This window comes from Solea solea, chromosome 6 (assembly GCF_958295425.1).
Source record: "Solea solea chromosome 6, fSolSol10.1, whole genome shotgun sequence".
NCBI lineage: Eukaryota > Metazoa > Chordata > Actinopteri > Pleuronectiformes > Soleidae > Solea > Solea solea.
In genome coordinates, this window is record NC_081139.1 from 30,656,453 (window position 1) to 30,677,176 (window position 20,724).

General features: G+C 41.8%; 1 protein-coding gene and 2 long non-coding RNA genes across 6 annotated transcripts in view; 2 read left to right on the top strand and 1 right to left on the bottom strand.

The window, feature by feature from the left end:
• The window catches only part of LOC131460188 (NACHT, LRR and PYD domains-containing protein 12-like), a 366,580-nt gene that overhangs the window by 120,842 nt on the left and 225,014 nt on the right, over positions 1–20,724 (bottom strand). The window lies entirely within an intron of this gene.
• LOC131460211 (uncharacterized) lies at positions 6,688–8,422 on the top strand. The gene is made up of 4 exons (XR_009240364.1): positions 6,688–7,141; positions 7,690–7,854; positions 7,957–8,050; positions 8,175–8,422. It is a non-coding gene; the product is annotated as an uncharacterized LOC131460211 (long non-coding RNA).
• Positions 8,442–11,943, top strand: LOC131460205 (uncharacterized). Its single transcript, XR_009240357.1, has 7 exons — positions 8,442–8,499; positions 8,585–8,734; positions 8,792–8,883; positions 9,007–9,121; positions 9,309–9,581; positions 9,823–9,968; positions 10,060–11,943. It is a non-coding gene; the product is annotated as an uncharacterized LOC131460205 (long non-coding RNA).

Below are 20,724 nucleotides of genomic sequence, written 5' to 3' on the forward strand. Positions count from 1 at the left end.
TGAACCTCTTCTTCAACAGGTTCAGCACACAGTCTTCCACACAGCCCCCTGCTGCTTCCCCCACACATCACACCTCCCTCCCTCCCCCCCTGCCTCTACCTCTCCCCCCTCTGCCCCCCCTGGAGAACCGCTTGGACATTGTATCACCTCCCATCTCCTTCCTCCAGTTCTAAATGATTGCAGAATTATTTGAACAAAACCTTTGGCGCCCAACGTGGGGCCCTAATATCTGTCTCTCTCTTCACATCGGCGGACCTGAAGACCTTGCAAGAAAAAACCTTGCAAAAAAATCCTCTTAAAAAGACCTCCACCACAGGGCTCTTAAAGCTCCGTTTGGTCAGGGAGGCCAGGTCCCCTGAAGAGCGGGACAGTGACGGGGCTAATGGAGGGGAGACGGAGTCAGGGACTCAAATCATCAAAAGGCTAAGAAACAACCATTTGGACTTGGGAGAGCAGGACTCTCTTAGATTTAGGGCAGGGACGTAAAAGTAAACTGTCTTTGGAAGGACAAGGTTTAAACTAATCCCTCAGGGCTGAGAAAACAAAAAGACGTCAGGGTCAGGGACTCATAGGAAAGAGTCAGGGTCACATAAGAAAAAGAAATGGAAAGACCGGTAAAATAAATGAAATGAAAAAAAAACGTTAAAAATACAATAAAATTGAAGGAGAAAAAATTCAATCGTAATAGTTGTTATAAATGTTGTTGTGAACCTGACGAGGTTCAATATGAAGGAATGGGCCAGAAAGCATTAGATAATGTAAGATATATATATATATATATATAAAGAATATGGTGGCACCGGCCCCTGGTCGTGGGTGGCGGGTGGCAGGGGCACCCGCCATCAGCCGGCTTGTTGTTTTTAAAGAAATGTAGGTATTTTCCCTTGCAGCCATATCAGTTTGAAAACTACATTCGGTCATTGTCGGTACTCTACACAGCAAGAGCCGGTTAGCGTAACTGCTAGCAAAGATGGCGGACACCGTGTTTACATTCTGGGAATGAAGTCTCGTCCCCCTATGGGTGAGTCTAAAAAGTGCGGAACTGGCGTTGTACTTTTCAAACCTTGAACGACGGAGGGCAAAATTGGAAAGGGAAAAACCGATTTTTTACAACACAGTAGAAAACTGAGGGAGGGAGGCAAATTAGTAAAGAAAATACGACTGCTATTCTAGAATACAAAGCCACATGCAAATGGGTGGAGTATTCCTTTAAGTACATGACGAGCAGTAAATGGCAAAGATTCAGTCAAGTTTGCAATAAGAAGTCTAGTTTAGTTTAGTTTAGTTTAATTTAATAAGACATGTTCAAGTGTGTTTTGCTAAACAGGGTTTAATAATATTAAAATGTTGGACTAAAGGGACAGTTACTTATCACCGAGTGCCTAGTATAAGGGACTACCCCCATAAAGTGTGAAGCATGTCAACATAAGTTAAGAGTGGTTGACATCTCTTTTTGGAGCTCGTTTTTGTCCTTGAGTTTGTTATTATTCTGTTTTCTTTTTTGTGGCCTGAGGGGGAGCTATTGTAATAATAAACCATTCCAGTTTAAAAATGCAGGGTACAAGAATCATAAAGCTCATGTCATTAAATGTGAACGGATTGGGAAATCCAGTCAAAAGATGAAAAATGATGAATAAACTAAAAAAGGAAAAACACAAATCAATTTCTTGAAAGAGACCCACCTCTCACAGACAGGACAGGAACAACTTCAATGATTTGGGTTTAAAAATGAATTCTATGGAAAAGAGGAGTTGCTATTTTAATATCGAACACGATCACATTTGAATACCATAAAGAAATAATAGATCAAGAAGGTAGAATTGACCAGTGGAATATTACTTTGGTAAACATTTATGCTCCACCTGAGAGTAATAAAAACCTTTTTAAATCCTTATTTGACCTCATTTCTCAAGAATGTGAGGGGATATATATCTGAATGTGATCATGAACATAGACCTTGATACAAACAGCAGGAAAAGGAGCAAACATCCAACTGCAAAGTTCATTCAAAATACTTGGGATCAAAGTGAGCTGTTTGATATCTGGAGGGATCTTCATCCTTACCAAAGAGATGTGTCGGACCACAAAGCAGTTTATTTCAAAATCATCTTGAAATGCAGGCAAAGAGAAACCTTACGGAGAATGAACAAAGGATTGCTTAACAACAAATCATTGGTTTATAGTCTTCATTGTGAACTCACTACTTTCCTGAACCAATAGATGTTCACATTGGATTGTATCATAGTTTAATAATGAAAATGAAATCAAAATCATGAAACACCAACATACATCTCCAGTAGAGACAAAATATAATGGTATACTTTTTCATAACACAGTTCTTCCCAATTGATGAATGGAACTTTGGGCAGAAGCCAAATTTGGCCTTTTTGGTCGTCACTTTTCAAAAGTTCCCCCCTTATAGAAATATTATGCTCACAAATGTACTAACACCTTCACCTTGACCAGGCTGAGCTCCACAACCACGTTGCACTCAACCAGGGTCAGCTTGTGAACTTGTGCAGTGTTCCACAATGTGTCCAGTTTCACCACATCCACAGCACACATGTGGTGTGGCAGCATCCTTGAAGTCATTGTTCATTGCTGTGAGTGACATTGTCAACATCACTGTTCATCACTGGAACTTGTCTTCGATCTTGCATTTATGTTCAATGTCCAAAGCTGTAACTGTGCCAGCTTTCTTGTCACAGGCTCATTTTGTATCTCCAAATCTTTTCAGCACCTCTTGGTCTATTGTAGTGGGAGATTCACATTGTACTGCTCTCCACATCATCCCTTGAGAAGCCTTGAACTTAGTCTCATCTGCCATGGGATTCAACTCCAGCCTTTCCCTCTGGAGTGCAGTAGGTTCTCTACTGCTGCTGTTCCAAGACCTGGGGTCTCCAAGTGTCAAGATTGTCTCCCACTGTTTTCTCTTCATATGCTCTCATCCACTCACTAGCCCCCTCATGAATGTCTAGCAGTCAGGACATCAGCCTCCCAAGGTCAAGTGTATGGTACCTAACGGCCCTGAGTACCTTTGAATTCAAATAGTATACTGACCAAGAGAAAGTCTATCTGGTGGGTGTATGTTGGGCCTGTATATTAGATCATAACCTGTCTTTTAAGAAACATATTATTACAAATTCCAATTTCTTTTCTTTTGTTGTTTTCTGTTTTCTGCTTTTTGCCTTTTCTTTTGTTGATCTGTAATTTGGATGTCCTCACTCCACACATTTGGCCATGCATTCTAATCCTGTATCTCCCATTTCACTGATATCTTTTGAATGCCCAATCATATACATTGTTAATCTCTCCAATATTGTTTAAATCTCCACATTTGTTACTCTAAACTTTTAAATGACATCCCTGATCTCATTCAAACTAGTGTTACGACTGTCGTCGTTATGGTGCTGTGTGTGTGCTTTGTGTGTGTGCCCTGTGTGTTTTTCTGTCAATCTCCTAGGGAAATTGCTGTGTGTCCTAGCTGTGCCAGGATTGGTGGACTGGTTGTGGGCCCTGCCGCTCGATTGGCTGCACTTGATTACCACCTGGTACATAAGGAGCCAAGATGGTGGACGAAGGGGGGCAAAGGCGCAGCACGGCAGACGGCAGCACAGACACTTCCTCATCATCATCATCCTCCTCATCCTCATCCTCCAACCGGCCACACTTCCACCATAGTTTTGTCTTGTTGTATAGTTTACTAGTTTTGCAAACAGTAGGGGTGGACTGCCATTTTTGTTACAGCGTTTTCTCCTGTTTATTTAGTTAGGGAGGTAAGTTCCTGTTATTTGGTTTGTTCGGGTTGATTAGGAAAGATTTATTGTTTTCTAGACGGGGACCTTTTTGTTTGTTATTTTGGCCTTAGTCCACCCTGAAGCCTAGACCTTAGTTCAACCATTTTGGAATAATTTGTCTTTTTGTAAATAAATCATTCTTTTTGTAAATACAACACTAAAAATCGTTTGTGGTCACTTGGGACTTGGGGAAGATGAGGCCTTATCAGGTTATGTCCCAGGCCCCCTAGACTGGGGCGTAACACTAGGCACTAGTTGAAAAGTGTTTCAATGCTACAGCAAAATACAATTCATTCTGAGAAACAGCCTAAAGATCTAAATTCATCTACCAACATATTTGCATATATCTGAAGTCTTTTAAATATGTTCAATTTCAATGTCTTTAACCAAATCTCTCTTGTATGTTTGCAGCTTACATACAGCGGCTTTAATCATCCTGTTTTCTCCTGCTCAAAGTTTTGAGTCTGTGCTGAGGAAAGGAAGAGAGAGGGCGGAGACTGAGGTCTCACAGAGGAACTGGGAGGTGACTGAATGTCAGAGAAAAAGATGATAGGGTAACATAGATAGCCCCACCTACTTCACACTCCTCCAGTCTCATTTCTATCTCAGACAGCGAGGAGAACACTGCTCCAGGCCACGCCTAAAATCACAGAAATTGTGACTTTACATTCATTTTTCAGTTGCTATTTGCACCATTTTTCATCCCTAAAACATGAGTCACTAAACAGTGATACACTGTTCATTTATCTTTCAATTGTATTCCAATCAGCTGTAAACGACCATTGTATGTATCTTAACTTTGCAAATAAAAGTAATAAATGTCAACACCATCATAAACACCATTTCCAGATGAGCACATTTGACACATTTGTACTTTTTCATTCAAACATTGAAATTCAGATGGCAAGGTTCAGTTGTAACATAGATGAGTTTGATTGGCAACACATTCTGGACAACTTTCAGCACAAACACATACTCTTCAAAACACTCTTCACATGACACACAGAACAGACTCTTATGTTGACACAGTTTTTCTCTTCAGTCAGTCCGGTCCGTTAGTGTAGTCAGGGTAGTCAGTTCACTATACCTATATTAAATGTATGTATGTTTGTATGTTTTCAGGAGATATTTCATTTGGGCAGTGCTTGTGTTTACTTAAGGCCTGAGAAGAGACAGAGCGTCCCCCATGTCCTCTCTGCCATGGGATCCCTGAAGAGAACACAGCGTCCTATGTCTCTCCTTATGACTTCTGATATCTGATCACCTCAGACTGTATTAGCAGAGCAGGATACATGGAGGCAGAGAGCAACATACACGTGTTTACTTCAAGTTCTGAGGCTTCATTTACACACTAGGGGCTGATATACTGACATGTTTGCACTGATTTCACATGTTACTCCGTGGAAGTTTATGCCTGTAAACACAGCATGGTGTGCACATACAAAAACACTGCACATGTTCAAAACCAAAGTGTGTAAACATGGGAGCACATAGATACAAAGTGTATTCCCTATAGAAGAACTGTAGGTGAAAGCAAGATGGCAAAAAAGTGGGTCAAATGGTACAGCTGAAGACAACTCTCCTGAACATTCATGCTCCCCTTTCATTCACCCACTCTGCCCCCTGGGTCACTCGGGAATTCTGAAAACTTAAAACCAAAGGCCACCACCTGGAATGCCTGAACACCAGAACCGGACTCACAATTCACAAGCATGTACTACGACCACATCGTCCTCTACAAAGACGCTTTTTTATCGGCTCGATAGGCGGCTCCCGTGCAGCACACTTGAACGCACCTCTCATTAACTAGCAGCGTTTCTAACGTGCACTGAGCATTCATCAACTGCCACTAAAAGAGGGCGCTGTTGAGCCACTAAACTCCCACAAATACATTTCCAATACACAGCAAGTGGAATCTCATATATAATTGGTTACACCAGGTCAAGTAGTACATTTGAATGTTATAAATGTTGATCTGAGTTGTTGTTTTTTGTGATACAGCTGGTCCCAGTCAGAAGACTGATCCTCCATCCATGGCTCCTGACACTAACTGTGAGGTGGCCTTTGCTCCAGAGACTGTTGCTATGTAGTTCATTGTAGAGCTGATTGATTTATTGATTCGTTCTCAACTATTCAATCAAATACCAAACGCTTTGATAATAAATAAATCAATCATTATTAGTGATTTTTCTAGAAAAGAATCCTCTGATTTCAGCTTCTTAAATGTGAATATGTTCAGGTTATTTTCCTCCTCTATGACAGTAAACTTAATATATTCTATATATTTGATACTTGATTTGAGAATTAATGACGAGCTCTTGGGCTTTGGAAAACAATGATCCATATTTGACATCATTTGATCACATTTTAGAGACCAAAGGACAAATCCATAAACAGATATAATAACCCACAGATTCATCGACAATGAAAAGAATCATTTGTTATGATGATTAGTTACAGACCAACTTCATTGTGTCTCCATGAACCCAAAGCCTTATGTTCCTATGTTTGAGCTTATATCTGTATCTGTCACTGAGTTAGAAATGACCCGTTGTATAATAATAATAATAATACAAATGTGCCAGAATACTTAACACAACTGTTACACAATATAAGACACATTGATACTGTAAATAACACCAGGCTTTTGAATGTCCTATACTATTTGAACAGATCATTTCCTCCAATATCTGCTGCAATCACTGAGTGATGCTTCAGGAAATGAACAGGAAGCATCATCCTCAAGAGCTCCTCTTCAGGCTTCCTCCAACTGGAGCACAAGAAAAACTCTCTTTTCAGAGAGGTGGAGGGACGAGAGACCCCGGCATGTGAACACTGCAGCCGCACAAGAACATTTGGGAAAGCACATGTGCCAACAGTGTGGGAGCAATCCAGCGGCTGTCCGTTGTCGTGACTGTCGACCACGGCCCTTCTTCTGTGCTGACTGTGATGTCAGCATGCACGTCAGACATGTCCTCCACAACAGGGATGCAATGACTGCTGGATTCATCCAGCCATTACCTCCAACATCTCTTGTTGTGGATAAGGCCCTTTCCCATTGTGCTACGTGCTGTTGTGTTACTGTCAAACACATTCAATTCAACATCTTTCGAGTACCTTTTCAGCAACATACTTCATGGCCATGAAGTCTTTCATTTTCATTTTCTCATGTAAAGTTTGTGCTCCAGTCATTCCAGAATTCTATGTCATATTACAATGTCAATAGAAATGATCTTAATTCACTTGTGTGATCTTTTACAGTACGGTTTGTACCTGTGGAGACGCCTGACCAGAATTATTAAAGGTCAACCCAGGAAAGGATGTTACTGTGGTCACAATGAATGGTAAGGATATAAAGAACTTTGATCTTATCCTGCTTAAAGATCATCTTTTTTAAAAATCTATTCCAACTCAACAACTCCCACAAGTTTTGTCATTGACACTTTTGTAGGAAATATAATGTATAGCACATTGTAAAAAGAAAGCCAACCCTGATTACATGGCTAAGTTTTACATAACAGTGAATGCAAATGTTTTTCTTTTTTCTAGGGCGACATGATCTCAGCATGCCTGAGTTGAATTGTGAGGCATGCAAAGCCACTTGGACTGCTGGAGTGGACGACCTCATTCGCAGTGACTACTGGCCTGCTACACTTCACTCTGCTACAGTTTATGCAACCGAGATTTTGTTTTCATTTGAAGAAATGAAGATGGTGGCACCAGGATTGTCCTGCCAGGCATTTTTGACAATGTCCGCTTTGGCCGTGTGAGTAATAAAGTTATTGATCCCATAGTGTAGTTCATCTGTTTGTATTGGGGCTGGAAAAGCTTTGTTTGTTGGTTATGCATTTATTCCACATTATTGGCTCTCCATTTCCTTGTTTTGAAATAGACTGGGAAGATCTCTGCAGACAGCTTCCAAAAAAGTTTTTTTGAGTGGGAAGCTGTGCAACATCTGCAAAGAGGAGCCCTTCATCTGTCCTGCGTGCACCCCAAATATGCTTGCAGTTTCCGTGGATGGAAATCGCAAGCATTACCGGTTCAAGAATGCATCTAGGTACTCCAAGATATGTTTAAGAATATATAACTCTTTATTATGCACCAATCAACGTTAGTCTGTAAGATTTTGGAAGCTGTTGTGAACCTTTGTTTAATTTAGATCCGAGGAACAGGCCATTTTTCAAGGCGTCTTCATAGCCAAGGATGAAGACGTTGCCACATTTGTGGACCACATACACAGGACATCCAAACATGTAAAACTGCAGACTATAATTATATATATACAGTATTTATTTATATACACACATCACTACAATAACCTCCTACTGAAGGGTTTGTATAGGTGAGTCTTTTGACCATTTTCATCAACCATTTTAGGTCTCTGGAAGAGGTGTTTGTGGAGGGGAGTGGTCAGCAGCTAGAGAGACCTCCCAAAGATCCACCAGCAAGGTAGATGAGGAGGGACTGGAGCTTGCGGTGTGTAGGCATGGTGTTCTGCTGCGTGCTCTCAATATGTACAGGGGAGAAATGTTTGCTTATCCCCTGTATTTGCAAGAAAAGCTTGCCAGCAGGCAAATCACTTTCTTCTGTATGGATGTGACCTGCAAGTATTGGCCCTACCTCCAAAAAGCTCCAGCCCCTCTTCAGCATGAAGCCGTTCCTGTCTGTATTTCATGCCAAAGCTCATGATTTCAAATGCGAGGTAAGGAAAGATTTACTTAATAGAATCACTTAATCTGCACATGAATGTCCTCATGTTTTCAGTGTTTTCTTTGTATTTTAACCAGGTCAAATGGAGTGGGGCATATCAGGAAGGGGCTGGCCTAACACTAGGCGAGGAGGTTGAGCAGTGCAATGCCTTCCTCTCTAGGATTGCAGTGACCACAAAGCACATGTCAAAAGCTGGTGAGATGACCACATACTGCACTAGTTAGATGGTATGTATAATAAGAAATGGGTATAATGGTTACATTATATATGTTCTGTGTTTGTAGGACGCACAGACATGCTGACTCTCTTGGCCATGCGCTGGAATCAGCAAAAGTTGGACAATTTGGCCACCTCACTGTCTCACAGATATCACAAGGTAATGACATCAGTATTTTTCTTTTTTTCTTTAAATGTTCAATATTCTGTGTTAGCAGTATTTAAAGCCATGGGCTGAACATGTGTTTCTTATTTATTGTTATCTCTGATTGTGTCAATGTAGACCATACAATCTCTACAAAGCAAGCAACAGAATGTTGAGTCCATGAAAGCTCAGTTGGCAGTGACAGAGAGCCATTTGGAAGACTGGGTCAGTGATGTCAAAGAGTGGGCAGAAGGTGAGAAAATGATTACTGGCAATACTTTTATCCATGAATAATAATATGAAGCTTAGTTGTCTTAGAATAATAAATAACACCCTATTGGTACATTTTTATTTCCAAATATGAGTACAAATTAATGACAAGTACAGTGTTGCTTACTTTGTAAGTGATTTAAAGGAAAGTGCAATCTATGTCTTCTCAGCAACAACAAACACAAGCACAAATGATGTGGATGCCTTGGCCAGTAGAATCGAGGTGCTGGTGACCAGTATAAAGAGACGCTCACAGCGTCTTTATAAAGATACTGACGGCAACAAAGGTCGTGCCAGGATCCGCCGCAAAATCAGGGAGGAGAAGGGGATCCTGACCTCTGTTGTGGAGAAATACAACAAAATAGTTCCAAGCACAGAAAGTCTTTGCATGGAAACCATTGTGTCTGGCGAGACAGCTTGGCCATGGCAGCTACCACACAGTGGTATGTACACTACTACTTTGAACAAATCGGACTGATAATGACACACAAACACAGAACCAGTACCCTCAAATGAGGATCTGTTACCCTACAGGACTTTAGACATTCTTTGATAGAGTACATATAACTAACTTCATTATATTGTCTATGTACAGTGCCTTGAGATAATGTATGTTGTGAATACAATTGAATTCAATTCAAATCTTTGTAAAAAGAAATGCATTTGAGACTCTGTCGATCTAAGGACAAAGAGAAAGGCGTTTGACATCATCATGGCAGTAAGGAGACTGGAGGAGGAGAAGAATATTCTTGTTCTGGAGATGGACCACCACTGGAAATGGCTTTCAACTCGTGCAAAGACCTCGCAAGAGTTGTCCAGTCTACTTTCTAGTGAGACAGTGAAAAGTATGTCATTAAATAACAAAACAATGACTGGTGATAAACTAATATAGGTTTTATCTCATTTTTTTCTATCTTTAAGATTGGCCATGTGGCTTTAGTGAAGAGGGGTTGAAAGGTCTGCAGAGCATCATCCTGAGAAAGCAGCAGAACATCAGAGAGAAGAAGATGCAAGCTAGAGACTGCTACCTGCGACTTTTGTCTGGAGAGACTGCAGAGAACATGAGCTTCTTGCACAAGCCGGATGATTGTGACAGTGACTCGGACAGTTCTGATGATGCACTGTAATTGTACCCGTTACCGCTGCTCCACTTTCCTGTGCCAGTGGAATTACAAATGCTACTGTAGGTTGGTCACGTGATGCCCTCTGGCCCAAAAATACTTCTTACCATTGCAACAAAACAAATGAGCCATGGTAGCATGGTTTCCAGCAGGAGTGTTTGAGAAAAAACGGACAAAATCTCCTTCATTTCTAGTATTACTATTATTAGTATTATTATTTTTATATAGACAGCAGATATGAGAGGACAGGGAAGACTGTTTACAAAGTATCAGGGGAGTCAATATCACCATAAGGTGCCTTTTCCCCATTTCCCCCCAAAAAAGCTGAGATTTTCCATTGAACTTCATATTCATTGCATTAAGTATATGTTATGCTCTTAGAAATGCATATTGGTCAAGCTCCCACACTTTTTATAAATTAACTGCAAGAAGACAATTTACATGCAAACAGCAAAATATGTCCACCCTGTCATGGACAATTTCAAAGCAGAGTAAATACATTGTAATTACATAGTGATTATAAAATGTACATTTTCAGAAAGGTATTTAGTCACTTTCTCATGTTAATGGGAAAAGTATTTGGATAATAATGAAATGATGGCAAACTATTTGTTTCTCTATAAAATCTGCGAGAGTTACACTTTCTTTTCTAAATAAAATCTAACAACAAAGATATCTGGTCAAACTTTCAAACAATACTATTTGGCCCTCATTTGTTTATAAAGGAACCACACAAAAGATGTTGCTAACTTGTGAAAATAATTTGTTTCTTTTCATAGAACATGAAAATAACAGGGTGGACAGTGACATGACAGGGTGGACACGTTGTGAAATGTCATTGAATGGCCTCATAAATGCCAGGAACAATGCAAGAAAATGATGTAAAAAAATGCCTTTTCCCATGTAGGGGGAAATTACCAGTTGAACAGACCGGTTTGGATCCACTCAACCTGCATGCAGCCACTAAATTAAGATGACCAAAAGGAGACATTAATGTGGCCTTCTAGTGTTAAACTCTGTACATCATTCTGCACAGTGAAAGTCAAACATTCAACTGTAGAAGAAGAAGAAATTTTGGAGAACAGTTGATTTGAAAAAAACAGAATATTACAGAAAGATCATTTGGACGCATCTCCAAACAGTCTCTCCATTTCTGCAGAGACATGGCTCAGTTCCACATACTTCCATGCATACACTTTAATCTGTACAGAGCGCTTGTTCAGAGCCTGTGGGTCTGGTATTAGGCAAAGTACCTGCCAGTCATGGTACCAGCAGATGTTGTCCCGAAGACTTGGCCAATGGAACTTGTTTATGCCATGGCGTTGCATACACTTAAAGGAGACATATTATACCCTATTTCCCCAAGTTAAAATAGTTCCCTGGTGTCCTAATGAACATGTCTGTGACATGCTTTGGTCAAAATACCATAAGGATGAAGCATCATAGCAGTTCAATAACCCTGCTAAACCCGCCCCTTTCAGAACGCTCGGTTTTCGTGCATGGTCCCTTTATATGCAAATGAGACACAGGCAAACACACACCCACTTCTTCCAGGGGGTTTCTGATTTGTCCTCTTTACAGTGCTTTACAGCTCTATTCCTCTCCCCCTCCCTCCACTAGTTCTCTGACAATATCAACATGGCAGCGTGCGCAGAAAACAGCGAGAGTGGCGTCACAGGAAGAGACGTTCTACATAAGGATCGAGCCGAACACTGACCAACTGTAAATCAGTTAAAAACACTTAGGGACAGCACCACTGATCCACCGCTGATCGCTGCATAAACAGCTGCTGTATGTGACTGTATCAGACTGGTGACTGTATGCTCCGGAGCTGGCGATCAGTCACATACAGCGGCAGTTTAGGCAGCTCGCCGCTGGCGATCAGCGGTGGTGTCCCTGTGTCTTTTTAACTTGATTTAACAGAGAGTGCAGCACCGCTGATCGCCACCGCTGATCGCTGCATAAACTGCTGCTGTATGTGACTGTATCAGACTGAGTCTGGGCTCCGGTCATGGAGGACGTGCTGAACAAATATTTTTAATTAGGACGTGTCAGAATGGTCAGTTATGAGCTCTGTGTGACCTTTTCTTAACAATGTGTGTGTTTGTACGTCGGTAAAATACGGTCGCTGACTAAATACGGCGACCGCTGGCCGCAGTCTGATGTGAAGTGGTGCGAACATACGAACACACGTTTGCTGATTTTATCCGGCACATTAGCTTCATATATAAAATCCTCTGTAAAACACTCTGCTCCACTGTGCAGCCACCAACAGCACACTTGTCCCTCCGCGTTGACATAATACCGCTCTTCCTCCCTCGCCTGCACTCTCGCAGGGACAAGGTGGAGCTAAGGTGGAGCTTGCGAAGTAAACGTACTGGTGGGGCGGTAACATTCGCGGTGAAATGCGCATGCTGCCGTCATAAGTGCAGGGAATTCAACATCGAGTGTTTTATGGCCTATACTTACACTAAGGGGGACCACGAAAACATGACTGAGTATTCTTTTTCCACACTTTGGCGACTGGTAGGGCCTCCAGAGTCCCAAATATAGGTATTGAAATAGTTAAAAAGTTGATTTTGCATAATATGTCCCCTTTAACTTTCACTGTTCCCTTCTGCATCCATGATGATACCTGGGTATGCTTCATTGTCATAATTAACGACGCACCACTCTCCAATGTGCTTTACCTCAATCATCTTCAATCATCTCTCCATTTCTTTCTTTTTGCCCTCTTTTCTCTCTCACTGAGCTCAGTGACACCCTTCTTCTTTCCATTCTCTCTCTTTTTTCCATTTGTCCCTTTCTTTCTGAAGGTACTTTCTTCTTCTGTCTGGGTCAACATCACGACGTTCCCGATATCTACTTGCCATCTCAGCTCCTTTCGATCTCATTCCTTGAAAAAGACGATTCAAACTTTAATTGGCAGTCCGGGTAAACTAGGCTTGCCTTATCAAACTAGGCTTGCTGATACCGATATCACCAAAATAATTGTCCATATTGTCCATTCTTACTATGTATAGCATGTACTGCTATAAAATGAGTGTAATAGCTGTTGTAATGTGTAACATTATCAGCATGTGGCCTAAACTATGTACATGTCCTTCCTGTCATGAACCATGTCCACCCTGTCATGGAAGGCTTGCTGACAGGGTGGACAATGACAGGGTGGACATGGTTCATGACATGGAAGGCTTGCTGACAGGGTGGACAATGACGGGGTGGACATGGTTCATGACATGGAAGGCTTGCTGACAGGGTGGACAATGACGGGGTGGACATGGTTCATGACATGGAAGGCTTGCTGACAGGGTGAACAATGACAGGGTCATTTAACCACTTATTATACACACTGTTGTTAGCAGAGCAGTGTGTGGGACGTGCCAAAATCACGTACATCCAATGATAAAAAAATGTATAACATGAAGGAAACACATTTTAAGAGACGTATCAATCTACTGATATGTGTGCAAATGTTTGGCCACTTATAATAAGACCTCGGACTTTCATTATTCTGCTACATTTTCATGATGACTGAGTGAGTCTGATGAGGACACCAAAGGCACTTTATAGTGATATTGACTCAGGGGATGCAGCTCATATAGGTTAAATCAATAAATAATAATAATAATAACTAGTACCGCGCGCGGTTCTGAACGGGTTCGAGCCGACCCACGCGGGTCGCCGTGTGCCACGGCTCCCCGCGTGCCTCGCGCTCTCACCCGTTCATTCACCGCGCGCGGTACTAGTTATTTTCAGTACTAGTTATTTTCAGTACTAGTTATTTTCAGTACTAGTTATTTTCAGCGGCGTCCCTGCGCATGTCGTTCCAAATTTCGAGGGGGATCGGGCAACGTATGACAAAGTTATAGGGCACTTCCTGTTTAAAATGGCAGACTTCCTGTTCGGTCAAGTGCGTGTACGTAAACGTGTTCAGGGAACTTCCCTTGTCTTACATATCAAGTTTTGTGCAGATCGGATAATCTTAGAGTTTACTTCCTGTTTCGGGCATTCCACTTCCTGTTGGGAGGTCATCTCTTGCAGACATGCTCAGGATAGGTCCCTGGTGTCACATAAAAGGTTTCGTGCAAATCGGACAATGTACGGCAAAGTTAGAGGGCACTTCCTGTTTAAAATCGCCAACTTCCTGTTCATCTCCGTAAACGTGTTCAGGGAAGTTCCCTTGTCTTACATATCAAGTTTTGTTCAAATCGGACAATGTAAGACTTTACTTCCTGTTTCGGGCGTTCCACTTCCTGTAGGGAGGTGACCTTTTACGGACATGCTCAGGACAGGTCCCTGGTGTCACATATAAGGTTTTGTGCAGATCGGACAATGTACGGCAAAGTTAGAGGGCACTTCCTGTTTAAAATGGCCGACTTCCTGTTCGGTCAACGGCGTCTCCGTAAACATGTTCAGGGAAGGTCCAGTAACTCACATATCTAGTTTCGTGTCAATCGGACAATGTAAGACTTTACTTCCTGTTTCGGGCGTTCCACTTCCTGTAGGGAGGTGACCTTTTACGGACATGTTGAGGAAGGGTCTGGGGTCCCACATACTAAGTTTCAAGTGGATACAACAATCCCTGTTGGAGCAGCATCAAAAACTATAAATGTAATTCTGTGTGCTGTCACCAGGGGGCGCTGTATTTGAAAATTAATATTTTCATATAGACGTGTTCAGGGCCGGACTGTCATCAATCCTTGCAAGTTTGGTTCAGATCGGACCAGGATTGGCAAAGTTGTAACAGTTTGTTTTTTTAGAATTTTCTACCACCACCAGGAGGCGCTGTTTTCAAAATGTACCGTTTCAGCAACATAGTCGTCGTCAGCAACTAACCATCATCAACTATAGCAAGTTTGGTTGGGATCAGACCTTCCATCGCGAAGTTATAAGAGTTTCATTGTCTGTTATGAAAAATTATTATTATCTCCAATTTTGGCGCCCCCTATCTCGTACGCCATACAATATTTTAAAAAGCTTTTGATAACTTTTGATGCTCAACTCGTCCACATTGATCTCACCAAGTTTGAAGGTGATCGCACAAAAGCTCTAGGAGGAGATAATTGAAATACAAGCTGTCATATTGTCTACTGTCACCAGGGGGCGCTGTTTTCGAAATTGAATATTTTCATATAGACGTCTTTAGGGCCGGACTATCATCAATCCTAGCAAGTTTGGTTCAGATTGGACCAGGATTCACGAAGTTGTAGCAGTTTGATTTTTTGTCCCAAAAATCCGACTTTGCGTCGTTGCCATGGCAACACCGTTAAACGATTTGTCGTCATATTGATCACGCATCATCTACCATGTGTTTTGACTGTTGTCACCAATTTTGAGTGCGGTACGATTATCTGTATAAAAGTTATTCCCGAAATCGTAAAAAAACTTTTTTTTTTGTGTATTTTCTTTCACCACAAGGAGGCACTGTTTTCAAACTTCATCGTTTTTTCATAGACGTCTTCAGCCATGGCCCATCATCAATCATAGCAAGTTTGGTTTGGATCGGACCTTCCATCGCAAAGTTATAAGAGTTTTGTTTTTCTGATGCGAAACATCAGAATCATCACGAACTTTGCCGCCCCCTATCTCGTGCGCCATGCGACATTTGAAAAAACTTTTGATACCGTGAGCTCCTCAACTGGTCCACAGGGACCTCGCCAAGTTTAAAGGAGATCGCACCAAAACTCTAGGAGGAGTTAGTTCAAATACCATTGCTGCGAATTCGCCAAAATCGCCAAAAAATCGCCAATCAACCCAAGATGGCGGATTTCCTGTTGGGTTTGGATCATGGTCATAATGTAATTTTTTCTTCATCCTGACCCACTACACATGTGTACCGAATTTCGTGAATGTGCGATAATTGTGTTGGTCATGGTGAATTTGGACAGGTGGCGCCGCACTTATTGGCCCCTCCCACATTCAATTTTCGACGCACATTCCCCGAACCTTTTTCAGACGTAAATTTACACCAGGATTGATGCGGTCACAAAAATTGGTGAGTTTTGGGGTATGGGAAAGGCCTCAAAAAGGCAATTCATTTGGGGGAATAATAAGAATAATAATAATAAAAATTAAAATGGCCAACTTCCTGTTCGTCTCTGGAAACATGTTCAGGGAAGGTCCTGTAACTCACATATCTAGTTTTGTGTCAATCAGACAATGTAAGACTTTACTTCCTGTTTCTGGCATTCCACTTCCTGTTGGGAGGTCATCTTTTGCAGACATGCTCAGGACAGGTCCCTGGTGTCACATATAAGCTTTCGTGCAAATCGGGCAACGTACGGCAAAGTTAGAGGGCACTTCCTGTTTAAAATGGCCAACTTCCTGTTCGGTCAACGGCGTCTCCGTAAACATGTTCAGGGACGGTCCCGTAACTCACATATCTAGTTTCGTGTCAATCGGACAATGTAAGACTTTACTTCCTGTTTCGGGCGTTCCACTTCCTGTAGGGAGGTGACCTTTTACAGACATGTTGAGGAAGGGTCTGGGGTCCCACATACTAAGTTTCAAGCGGATACAACAATCCCTGTTGGAGCAGCATCAAAAACTATAAATGTAATTCTGTCTGCTGTCACCAGGGGGCGCTGTATTTGAAAATGAATATTTTCATATAGACGTGTTCAGGGCCGGACTGTCATCAATCCTTGCAAGTTCGGTTCAGATCGGACCAGGATTAGCAAAGTTGTAACAGTTTGTTTTTTTAGAATTTTCTACCACCACCAGGAGGCGCTGTTTTCAAAATGTACCGTTTCAGCAACATAGTCGTCTTCAGCAACTAACCATCATCAACTATAGCAAGTTTGGTTGGGATCAGACCTTCCATCGCGAAGTTATAAGAGTTTCATTGTCTGTTATGAAAAATTATTATTATCTCCAATTTTGGCGCCCCCTATCTCGTACGCCATACAATATTTTAAAAAGCTTTTGATAACTTTTGATGCTCAACTCGTCCACATTGATCTCACCAAGTTTGAAGGTGATCGCACAAAAGCTCTAGGAGGAGATAATTGAAATACAAGCTGTCATACTGTCTGCTGTCACCAGGGGGCGCTGTTTTCGAAATTGAATATTTTCATATAGACGTCTTTAGGGCCGGACTATCATCAATCCTAGCAAGTTTGGTTCAGATCGGACCAGGATTCACGAAGTTGTAGCAGTTTGATTTTTTGTCCCAAAAATCCGACTTAGCGTCATTGCCATGGCAACACCGTTAAACGATTTGTCGTCATATTGATCACGCATCATCTACCATGTGTTTTGACTGTTGTCACCAATTTTGAGTGCGATACGATTATCTGTGTAAAAGTTATTCCCGAAATTGTAAAAAAACTTTTTTTGTGTGTATTTTCTTTCACCACAAGGAGGCGCTGTTTTCAAACTTCACCGTTTTTTCATAGACGTCTTCAGCCATGGCCCATCATCAATCATAGCAAGTTTGGTTCGGATCGGACCTTCCATCGCAAAGTTATAAGAGTTTTGTTTTTCTGATGCGAAACATCAGAATCATCACGAACTTTGCCGCCCCCTATCTCGTGCGCCATGCGACATTTGAAAAAACTTTTGATACCGTGAGCTCCTCAACTGGTCCACAGGGACCTCGCCAAGTTTAAAGGAGATCGCACCAAAACTCTAGGAGGAGTTAGTTCAAATACCATTGCTGCGAATTCGCCAAAATCGCCAAAAAATCGCCAATCAACCCAAGATGGCGGATTTCCTGTTGGGTTTGGATCATGGTCATAATGTAATTTTTTCTTCATCCTGACCCACTACACATGTGTACCGAATTTCGTGAATGTGCGATAATTGTGTTGGTCATGGTGAATTTGGACAGGTGGCGCCGCACTTATTGGCCCCTCCCACATTCAATTTTCGACGCACATTCCCCGAACCTTTTTCAGACGTAAATTTACACCAGGATTGATGCGGTCACAAAAATTGGTGAGTTTTGGGGTATGGGAAAGGCCTCAAAAAGGCAATTCATTTGGGGGAATAATAAGAATAATAATAATAAAAATTAAAATGGCCAACTTCCTGTTCGTCTCTGGAAACATGTTCAGGGAAGGTCCTGTAACTCACATATCTAGTTTTGTGTCAATCAGACAATGTAAGACTTTACTTCCTGTTTCTGGCATTCCACTTCCTGTTGGGAGGTCATCTTTTGCAGACATGCTCAGGACAGGTCCCTGGTGTCACATATAAGCTTTCGTGCAAATCGGGCAACGTACGGCAAAGTTAGAGGGCACTTCCTGTTTAAAATGGCCAACTTCCTGTTCGGTCAACGGCGTCTCCGTAAACATGTTCAGGGACGGTCCCGTAACTCACATATCTAGTTTCGTGTCAATCGGACAATGTAAGACTTTACTTCCTGTTTCGGGCGTTCCACTTCCTGTAGGGAGGTGACCTTTTACAGACATGTTGAGGAAGGGTCTGGGGTCCCACATACTAAGTTTCAAGCGGATACAACAATCCCTGTTGGAGCAGCATCAAAAACTATAAATGTAATTCTGTCTGCTGTCACCAGGGGGCGCTGTATTTGAAAATGAATATTTTCATATAGACGTGTTCAGGGCCGGACTGTCATCAATCCTTGCAAGTTTGGTTCAGATCGGACCAGGATTGGCAAAGTTGTAACAGTTTGTTTTTTTAGAATTTTCTACCACCACCAGGAGGCGCTGTTTTCAAAATGTACCGTTTCAGCAACATAGTCGTCTTCAGCAACTAACCATCATCAACTATAGCAAGTTTGGTTGGGATCAGACCTTCCATCGCGAAGTTATAAGAGTTTCATTGTCTGTTATGAAAAATTATTATTATCTCCAATTTTGGCGCCCCCTATCTCGTACGCCATACAATATTTTAAAAAGCTTTTGATAACTTTTGATGCTCAACTCGTCCACATTGATCTCACCAAGTTTGAAGGTCATCGCACAAAAGCTCTAGGAGGAGATAATTGAAATACAAGCTGTCATATTGTCTACTGTCACCAGGGGGCGCTGTTTTCGAAATTTAATATTTTCATATAGATGTCTTTAGGGCCGGACTATCATCAATCCTAGCAAGTTTGGTTCAGATCGGACCAGGATTCACGAAGTTGTAGCAGTTTGATTTTTTGTCCCAAAAATCCGACTTTGCGTCGTTGCCATGGCAACACCGTTAAACGATTTGTCGTCATATTGATCACGCATCATCTACCATGTGTTTTGACTGTTGTCACCAATTTTGAGTGCGGTACGATTATCTGTGTAAAAGTTATTCCCGAAATCGTAAAAAAACTTTTTTTTTGTGTATTTTCTTTCACCACAAGGAGGCGCTGTTTTCAAACTTCACCGTTTTTTCATAGACGTCTTCAGCCATGGCCCATCATCAATGGTAGCAAGTTTGGTTCGGATCGGACCTTCCATCGCAAAGTTATAAGAGTTTTTTTTTTCTGATGCGAAACATCAGAATCATCACGAACTTTGCCGCCCCCTATCTCGTGCGCCGTGCGACATTTGAAAAAACTTTTGATACCGTGAGCTCCTCAACTGGTCCACAGGGACCTCACCAAGTTTGAAGGTGATCGCACGAAAACTCTAGGAGGAGTTAGTTCAAATACCATTGCTGCGAATTCGCCAAAATCGCCAAAAAATCGCCAATGAACCCAAGATGGCGGACTTCCTGTAGGTTTCACGGGAAAGTCGTCATCGACTTTTTTGACCGTCCCCACCTAATGAACGTGTGTACCAAGTTTCGTTCACGTACGTTAAACCCGACATGAGTTGACCTAATAGAAGTTTTTTGCGTGACGTTTTAGCCCCTCCCACCTCCAATTTTCCACGCATTTTCCCCGAACGACTTTCAGACGTAAATTTACACCAGGATTGATGCGGTCACAAAAATCTGTGAGTTTTGGGGTATGGGAAAGGCCTCAAAAATGCGATTTACTTTTAGGAATAATAATAATAATAATAATAATAATCTTTTGCATTTCAATAGGGTTCTTGCAACCTTGTTGCTCGAACCCTAATAATAAATAGAATAAAAGATTCTGGGGCAGTGGGCTCCACATAAAATACACCATGGCTACTCACACCCTGCAAATTTCACCAAGAACAATCTGTTTGAAGCAAATATTCTCTGGTCCAGCCTTAGCTAAAAATACACAAAGACGGAATCCATTGGCACGTTGAACCATGCGTGGTTCACTAACCAGCCTGTTTGTAACTGGTATCCTACCGACAAAGTTACCTGCACTTCATGTGCTTAACAGAGTTTAGCAGTTTAGATAACATACTGTCCAGCTGTTGTGACTTAATGAACCACTGTTACGACCCCAGGGTTGTGACTGCTTCTTCCCTGTGTGTATGTGTCTGCGTGTGAGATGGGTTGCAGGTGTGCATGGCCTATGTGGGTGAGTCTAGGGTGGATCCTGGGAGCTGATTGGTCCTGCACAGGAAGGACTCTGAATAAGAGGCCTGATCAT